Source organism: Phalangium opilio, unplaced genomic scaffold (genome assembly GCF_054372755.1).
Source record: "Phalangium opilio isolate 3A_F unplaced genomic scaffold, DU_Popi_V2 ptg000026l_1, whole genome shotgun sequence".
Lineage (NCBI taxonomy): Eukaryota > Metazoa > Arthropoda > Arachnida > Opiliones > Phalangiidae > Phalangium > Phalangium opilio.
In genome coordinates, this window is record NW_028324157.1 from 249,035 (window position 1) to 259,064 (window position 10,030).

The following is a 10,030-nucleotide window of genomic DNA, read 5'->3' on the forward strand; positions in this document are numbered from 1 at the left end:
TGGTATCAATGCTCTATAACGTGATCTTACCTCAATGTTAAGGCGAGTCGTAATCCAGGTTCAATAGGTTCTCGAGAAACAGGATACTTATTCAGTTTATCCTTCACTAAATCTAGCAAATTGTCAAATTTTTCAGGGCTCATTCTAGTGAAATTAGAAAACTTGTCGTGGTCGTACTTTCTCATTTTTTGCATCTAAATAAATATGGACCTGTCATTTCAAGACTTCGAGAATCTATTAAGCCTACAGTTCTACTCTAGTCTATCTGTACAGTAAAGCAAAGGCTTAACAAAAATCACTTACTAGAGTTCCATAATCCCCTTCATTCTTTCCGTCAAGCCATATAGGGTGGACCCACCAGCGTTTTTTTCGGTACACCCTTTTTCCGGTCCCATAATTTTGCATATAATATAACTGCATTGTTAAAATCTTTTTACGAATTATCAAGCGACGACGTCGACTCTTTATCACCGCCATTGCAAGTTTGCTTAGCTACAACCTTTGACTCCCAAATTAGATGGCGCCGCTCACGTTTATCGCGCAAATGAAAACAGTTGTTCAAAATCATAGCGGGAGTGAAAAGCGAGCAATATGAGCACGATTTTTATAGCGAGGGAAAAAATCGCCCAACCCGCTTCACGCTCCAGAAATTCACGCGCCTTTGAAAACCCCCCTTTACTCCCGTAGTTTTCATCCCAGTTTGATCGTGGCTGCCCGCCGTATCTAATGACTTTCCTAGTGCATAAGCTATTTCTCTGCTCTCTACTTCTCGTTCTATAAATTTTAGCAGTTCCTTTCCGTTCATTGTTAGCTTTGATGCCTTTCTTTGACTGGTATAATCTAAAGCTATATCGCTAGGAATCCGTTCTAATAAGATATTCCATAAAAATCCGCTCATCGATTTTATATCTTCTCCTAGTGCTTTAAGGCTTCTTACTTCAATCTCGCAGATATCATACAATTTTCTTAATGCCACGACGTCGGATGAGCGTTTTACCGATGGTAAATTAAGAAGATTGCTCCTTTGGTTTTGGATTATAGTATCAGTTAGAACAAAGCGATTTTTCAAAGCTCCATCGTAATTAGCGTTCGTTAAATCATATCCCGTTATAGCGTTTAACGGCGGTCCCTCGAGATAAGATTTTAAATACGTTAATTTAATTGGCTTGGCAATATCTGTCCTATCATGCACTGCAGTACTATACTGATTCCAAAAATTTTGCCAAAGGGTTTTGTCCCCACTAAATTTCGTAATATATGTTTTTGGTAACTTAACTGTGGTACTGCTGCTGACTTGCTGTTGCGCAACACCGCAGGCTTCAGGGTTTGAATGAGCTTTGCTATACAGTTCTAGTGCGTGTCTCACTTCCGTAGCTATGGGGGCAATTCTCTAACTTTTTAAGCGAGTTATCGCAAGTGATAACTATCGTCTAAAGGGTTGATGCCAACATCGTGTGTTCTATGAGAGCTCGAGATCTGAATAGGCTATTATTTATGTGTGTCATCAAAACTTGAACGAAAATCGGTGGATGTCTCGTGAATTTCGCTCGTGCTAATCAAAAACAAGGTGGGCAAGTTTATTTTTTACCGTCTTTGGTTATAAAGCAAGCGATAACTTATCGCTCCTGGCAGCCAAATTTGGCATTAAATTATTGCAGTAATTTGGTCTAAAAAGCCTCTATAGTTATCTTCCTATAAAAATGTTGTAGCCAATTAATGTTTTTATATTTTGAACGTAAATATATGAAAAGTTAAAGGTCATATTGCACTTATAACTTTTTGGGTACTAATTAAGGTTACTCCCCATTTCACTCAATTTAAAACACCCTACTCCCATTTACTCAAACCTCATTCAACCCAATTCCCAGTTCTCCTATTCCAAGTAACCCAATATTGCATACCCAAAAGAGTAGAATTTGATGGTTTTATTTATTTATTTTTTCATTCCATAAGGGATACACTTACTTGAAGTGTATAACCGCTGCAAAGTGGAAGAAACGTCCTCCTAACCAAACCAAACCTAACATAACAGTAAAGTTTTTGAAAAGGCATATTATTTGAGAAGTCAATATTTAGGAAAAGGCGTAACACTGTTAAATGATTTACAAAATATTACTAACTTAACCAAACATAACCTAACATAACAGTTATTCTTTGAAAAAGGCATATTATTGGAGAAGTCAATGAAGCTAAACATCAATATTTAGGAAAAGGCGTTAACATTGTTAAATGATTAATAAAATGTTACTAACCTAACTTAACCAAACCAAACCTAGCATAACCAAACCTAACCTAGCATAACCAAACCTAACCTAACATAACCCAACCTAACCTAAAAAACCCCAGCTATAACATCCAATTTGTAACTCAACCTAACAATGCTATATTTCTCGTTGTGAAACCCTTAATACTGCTGAATAACAAATTCGCCTTCTAAATTCAGCACCTGCAAGCAAATTAAATTCGATTATTATCGATTAATCCGAATTATACTTATAATTCGATTTTAGTAATTTCACCTTCCTGATGGAGATTCGAACGAAGATTTTCTGCGTGACGATCCGACGCTTTACCACTAGACCACGGTGGGACGCAGACCACTTTGAAATCAAATAAACTATTATACTAGCTTGGAACTTTCGGCTGATGGGAATTCGTTCCAATAGGATTCGATTGAATGGGAAAATATTCCCTTTTAATAGAAAACCGCCATTGGGCTAGATTTTAAAATACTGGCTAGAAATTTTCGGACGAATGGGATTCGTTCCAATGGTATTCGGTTGAATGGGTAGACTCCAACTTATCGACCAGTTTAAACCCAGTCTCGTGAATATTAAAGACGGTAAAAAATAAAATTGCACACCTTGTGTTTTATTAGCACGAGCGGAATTCATGAGACATCCACCGATTTTCGTTCAAGGTTTTATGAACCACATAAATAATAGCCTATTCAGATCTCGCGCTCTCATAGAACACACGAGGTTGGCATCAACCCTTTAGACGATAGTTCTCACTTGCGATAAAAAGTTAGAGAATTGACCCCAATGTCCGTTTTTTTTTCACTATACTTGTAAGCCGTTTCTAGTTCCGATTGAGCTTCTTAAGCGTCCGTAATTTGGTCGTAAATAGCATTGTCCAAATCAGATATCATCTCTTCACTTTTCTTTACCACACTAAACTGAGATTCAACAAACTTTAAGTCCGCGTTTTCACCGCTATCAAGTTCTTCCTTGACCTGACTTATTGTACGAGTGACTAATGCTTTAATCGTCCCGCGGTTTCTTCGCAACAATTGTATAGTAACCATATAAATTCAGTTCCGATCAAGCCCACTTAAGTTTCAGTGCAATTTGACGTATCTTAAGTCCACTAATTGTCCCGGGTTTCGGCACCATAAATTGTCATCGATATGACTTAAGTTTATCCAATGAGAAAACGTTCATCCTTATCCACGTAAAGCAAGAAGTCAACTGACTCTTTTAAAATATTTTTTACTTTTCAAAACAATAAAAATAAAATACAAAAGGAGGGAAAACCCCAGCTAGGGGCTTCCAAAATATTTCTATCTTTATTGATATTGCCCGGTGTTGGCCGATATACCCTTACACCTGAGCAGTCCAACAATACAAAAATTCTTGAAAGCGAAGTAACATTTTTCCCGAAATATAGTAAGCAAAAGTTATTTTCCCTATTTCCCAAAAGTATATTAATCGCTACCTTAAGCTGCGACAGTTTGGTTAGGTAAATTCTGGTTTGGTTCGGTTAAATTTGGCTGGTTTAAAAATGCTGAACGGGTGATATTTTTTTAAAACTGGACTTTCGTGTCCAGAGAACAATTTACCCCAAGATCCCATTGTCCTGAGATTCAATTGTCCCTAGACCAATTTGTCCCAAGACCAAATCGGCGAGATCAAAACGGCGAGACCAAATCAGCGATACCATATCAGCGATACCAAATCAGTGATACCATAACGGCTAGACCAAATTGTCGCGTACCGAAATCTAATGAGTCTTGTATAATACTAAAATTTGATGCATCTTGTCCTGTATAATACTAAAATTTGATGCATCTTGTCCTGTATAATACTAAAATTTGATGCATCTTGTCCTGTATAATGCTATAATTTTGTGAAGGGAATCCTATTTTTGGTATCAAAAAATCTCTGAAAGAGTTTTTGCCCTGCATTGTTGTTAAGGGGAGTAAACCAAGTATGTGCGAGAAATTTTAGTAGAGATCGACAACAAGGCGCAATTGGCAAAACCAGCAAATTTAATCATTCGTTGTGCTTTCATATTTTTTGAAGGCTCGACACTCGAGAAGGGGCCCTAATTGTCGGGCTGCGGGCGGGCCCAACTAACGTCGTTACGCCACTGGGATTGTGTACTGAAACCTAGTGCGGTTGAATCTACATTTCACATGCATTTGAAATCTCATTTTCAAGAACTATTTACAAAAACCAAAACTGTTGTGAGATATGCACTAGTTTCAAAAAGTTACATGATACAAATGGACGACCTCAGTTTTATATGGGAAGTGAAGATGTTAGTATTTGAACATTATTTAATATAATATGATTTATTTAAACTGAACTATCTATTTGAATTTATAGGACAATTATGAATTTACGATTAGAGAAAAAGAGGCAGTGACCTCTAATTTTATGGATTTTGTCTACCAAACTGGAAGATTATTAAACAAGGAAACTAATACAAGTAATACCGCAGCTGGCTCTCCATCAAAAGGAAGTGTTACAGCCTTGTATTTCGTTACTGGAGTGATAAGTAAGAAACGAGTCAAAAAAGGAAGTTCGAAACCGCTTAAGTTAAAATTGGGAGAATAATTGTAAGAAATGCAGGAAAGAATGATAGAAAACGCTCGTAAAGAATGGCGGGAATGGGTTGATGAACAAAACCGAAAAAAATCACAAATGCTCTACAGAAAAAGCATTTGAAATGATTCAACATATGAGCCAATTTATAGAGAACTTTTAAAATGACCCATTCGTAGAGGATAAGGGCAACTTAGCATAAGATGCTGCCGTTGAAGATGAAAGTTTTCTAGCAAAATGGGCAGGCATATGTAAATGGGCAGGCATATGTAAACAGGCAGGATTAAATGTTGAGGAGGCGAAAGGAGTTTTGAGCCTTATCGCCAAGACCTTTATCAAAACCATTGGAAATGGACATACAAATGTCTTGAAAAATCAGCGTAAAGCTGACAAAGAAAAAATATATTGGACACAAATGCCCGAACTCAACAAAAATGAAATCTAAATTGACAAATAAAGCCAAATCAGATGTAAAAGATGAAGTTTATCAAAAACGTAGCATTGTGATTTAACATTAATACATTATTAATTAATACATTGTTATAGTAAGCTACTGTGAATATTTTTTAAGTGCAAGTCAATAAAATAATTGCAGGGTTCGTACAAACCCTCAATTGTGATCTTTTTAAAATCTATCATCTGGGAACGCCTCACTTACTTCAGTATTAGACCCACTCATTAACTTGAGAATTAAGTTTCCTTCCTTTCGCGTTTGTAGTGTTTGGAAACTTCTTGAGAATTGATACAAGTTAGGACTTCGTCCTGTTGCTTTGCACAATTGCCGAACCTTGCTGATCATTTGCTCCAGTGGGTCTTGATTCAAGTGTGCCGTTAAAACAAACTTAGCCCCATTTTCACGTAAGTGTTGATTTTGAAAGCGACTGCAATATTTTCGACTTTTGCAAGACATCATAAAAGGCCCCTGACTTTCCATGCATATTGAGGCACCACTGAACTATAACCGGGTGCCACTTAATTCTGTTTGTGTGCTGGGGTCCAATTCTACTATTGTCCTTATTTATAAGGATTCCCTTCGTAAGGACAAATCCTTGTTTCAGTCTTAAGGAAAGGATAAGGATCTTTCAAATATTTCACAAAATTCGTATTCTACAACCACTCTCCAATAGTAATGTTGAGTTATGTGTTTTTATTAGTTTGTATATTAATTTGAGTAGCTTTTTATACTTTATTAGAGCGAAACATTTTAGGGTATATTCAGATTCGAAAAGGTCCAAATAAAGTAGGGTTTATAGGGCTATTGCAGCCTTTTGCTGACGGCTTAAAGGAACAGGTATGACCTTATCTAAGAAATAAGGAATTATTTTACTTAAGACCTATTTTAGGTTTGTTTTTGGCTTTTATGTATTATAATTTATTTTTATTTATTTGGGAGGGTTTTAATCTAGTTTGAGGTGCTTAGTTTGATAAGCAGGGTAAACACGCCGTGACGTTTAACCAGCGGCGTAGCCAATAACTTTTCTTTCAGTTCAGCAGACGATTTTTCGGTAGTTTGATTTGAAAAGTCTTAGGTACGCGTTGTGAGTGACGGTTGTGATCTTGCGGATTTACTTACCAATAGAAGTTTGGCTAAAAGAAACACGAAAGTGACGAATTCTCCTTTACTTTATAGAAGAAAATCCGGAGTTGGTTAGTGGTAGATTTAGTTCCACTTTTACTAAACAAGTCCATGATCAATTGTGGGAAGAAATAACAACCTGCCTAAATTGCGATGGAAGTGGCGCCAATAATGATATTGCTATTGGAAAAGGTAAATAAAATTCCATTCCTCTATGTAGAATGGGTAAATTTGGAGCGTTCCGACAGAAAATAAAAATTTACAATGTCGAAGTTTTATCGAACTTCATTTCGTTAGGCACACACCAGGAAAATCCAGCGAAGCACTTCAGGAAAGAAACAAGAAGCAACAAATATACTCAAGTCTATCCAACATCGGAACTGCTGAAGATGATGCGGAGGTAGCAAAAGGATAGAAGTCTTGACTAATAATTTGAAAAGCAAGAACCATAGAAGTTTTTTATTTTCAATCCAAGAGGAAAACCACTTAATTCCCTCTAGATCAAGACTTCCATTTATTCCTTTGAAAGAAATTTCTAACAATAACAAGAATGAAGTAGTCAATGTTAAACAGGAATCTCTGCCATTAGGGTTATTAGCGTTGGAGGAAAGCAATCTAAGACTTATCGAAACTGTTATGAAGAAAACACCGGATACTTTAAAGCTTCTTATAAATGCTGCAATAAACCTGGAAGTAGAAACTAGGCAACAGTCTCTTTGTTATGGAATGCACTAAGGAAGGCCCGATTTATAGACTCAAAATTTGGTCTCATTTGCAAGCGTCGCAAAGACGTTAATGAATCCTTTCTTAAAACCAGTTTTAACAAGGCAGATTTGTGAAGGAACAGGTATGTCCAGAAGAAAATAGAAGAAGAGGGCTACTGTAGCTTTGAGCCTTACAAGTCGCCCGTACCTCCAAACCACATCATCATCGGACACCCGTTATATTTGAATCCAGCCAATCAGAATGAAGCAAAAGCAGATCTTTGACTAAAGATTTTAATAGGAGTGTGCGCCACCGTGCGGCTAATATCTTAACTCTAGTTTCAATCGTCTGCTTCAGAATCATAGAGGCTCATAGGTTATTACTAACGCGGTAACTGAGCTCGACAGGTTTATTAAACGCGGATTAAAGTTAAAACATACGATGAATACTAGTACACAATGCGATTCCACATACAAAGATACAATGGACAAGAAAATACAGGCGGTGTTGTTTTCGGGAAAAGTTAAAAGTACCCAAACTAAACCGGGAGGTAAAAGTAAGTCCACATCAACAGATGATTTGGGCCTTGGCGATTCTGCTATAGTCGGGTATAAATTGGTCAAAGCCTGTGTCGGTTGGAGAAGAATTAAGCTTAGCTCGAAGCCTTTTTGATAATAGTATATATTAACATTACAACATCATGTCTGTTATGTGAAAACGCTACATGTGAATATGAGGTTAATGACTCTTCAAGCAACTATTGGGTCAATCGGTGCTTAACAACCGGTTTACAAATCTGAATATAAGAGAAGCCACAAGGTTAAATTTGGGAAATGGTCATCTTCTGTGTTGCCACCTGAATCGACATTAAAGCATAAGGTCTTTGTAAATAGAAATATTAATTACCAAAGCGAAGCTATAAGACATGTGCACACCATAATTTGAAAATAGATCAGGTTAGTAACGAAGAACGATTGAACTTGTATATCATTCTGTTTTAACAACCAAATTTTTGCAGATCTGGATTACCACTACCAGCACAATCGTACTCATTCCTTATCGTGCCTCACTGTTTCACGATGTGATATGTTGCAAGTTATTGGAGGACTTTATGAAATTCCTGTTAAAATTTAATTTTCATCAGATGGAATATTATCAGTTATTCGTGCATTCAAACCAGTTATGCAAGAAACGTATTTCAATAGTGATACATCGGAAATTGACACTACTGTGACCTTCCGAACTTTAGATTATCTAAATCGAAATAATCGATTTTGCTCAGAGATTCAAACTGTAATACATGCTTAAGTCATTGATGACTTATAATTATGTTTATGTAAAATTTGTAATATTATAGGAATTGAAGTTGCCAAAGCAAATTCACTGGAAGAAATTCATCATCCTTGCAAGAGACATCAATCAAATTATTCTCCAATTATATTCACACCACCAGAGTCTTCCTTGGCTACAGGGGAAAGTAAATTCATTTGGTCCAATTGAAAGAGTGATGGAAGTAACACCACGGAGAAAAATGATGAGACGACACGTAACCTCACAATTTCCGATTGAAAATCTAACTCCAAAGAGCCGGCCTATACGTGTTAAAAACATTCGCAACCATAGATATCGTAAAAGAAAAGAATCTCCAAAATGGAAAAAGAACTTCAAGAAAATAGCATCACTCTTAATCCCGAACAAAACCATGAAATGTTTAAAGTTTTAAAAGAGATAGATGAATATCACAAAGGAAAAGTTGAGTGTATTATTTTGGAAGTAAAAAAGCGTAATCCCTTACTAGCCCAAGCTTTTCGGACCAGCTGCAAAAACTGATTGTAAAAACGCCAAACTATCAGAATTTCTAAAAGGTCAAGCTAGAAACCCAGGGACAAGCACCGGAAATCGCTTCAGTCCACTAACATATCGTCTGGCACTAAGCCTTTACTCTAGATCACCTGCAACGTACAAAACATTACAAGGTCTCAGAATTTTTAATCTTCCAAGAGTGGGGATCGTTAAGAAGAGATTACAAAAGATTAAAAGTGATCCGGGTATTGACATTGAACATTTAAAAAAGAAAGTGACAGATTTAAAGGAACGTTTAGCCCCTTAGAAAAGTCGCCTCCGCAAGACGGATTTTTGGTTATGGACGAGGTTAAAGTAATTGGAAAAATGGTATGGAATGGTAGCAACAACGAATTCATTGGATTGGCTATGAGCGCCGAAGAAATGCCATCTTTACATAATTTCTACAAAAAACCAACCTTTAAATTATTGCCTGAAAGCTGAATACGTTCTTCAATACATTTGACAATGTGCCGGCTTACGTTTTTAGGTAATAGGTCCATATTTCCTGAGCAATGTACCGTTCACTCACAATTGTTTAACAGCTATCACCCAAAGAGTTGTATTCGCGTTCCAATCTGTAGGCTTTCTAGTGTCTGCTATTGTGTGCGATGGAGCCAGTTCCAACCTAAAGATGATCAAAAATAGTCATGGTGTCTCAGGGAAATACAACTTCACAAAACAAGACGATGGAACTTATGATTTTTCAGTCTCACCAAAGTTTCGAAACAGTTTGTTACCCAACAGATGGATTCACTGGGTGATCTGCCCAAGCCACGAAATGAAGAATTTAATTAACGCTTTAAGTCACCCCAAAGAAGATGAAACAAGAGCTTTTGAACGAAATGGCGAGAAATTTGGATGGAAGCAAATAGAAGAAGTTGAAGCTAGGGAAATACAAAGGCGGGAAAGTAAGGAGCTGACTCAAATAAAGAGGCTACGCCATTCACATATTGTCAGCGACTCTTGGACTAAACTTATTGTAACCCCGGCCAAAATATTTCAACAGCAACCCTTCCTTAGTGAACTTTACAATTATACCTATCCAATTTCGGATGACCCACCTAAAGATCGAGAA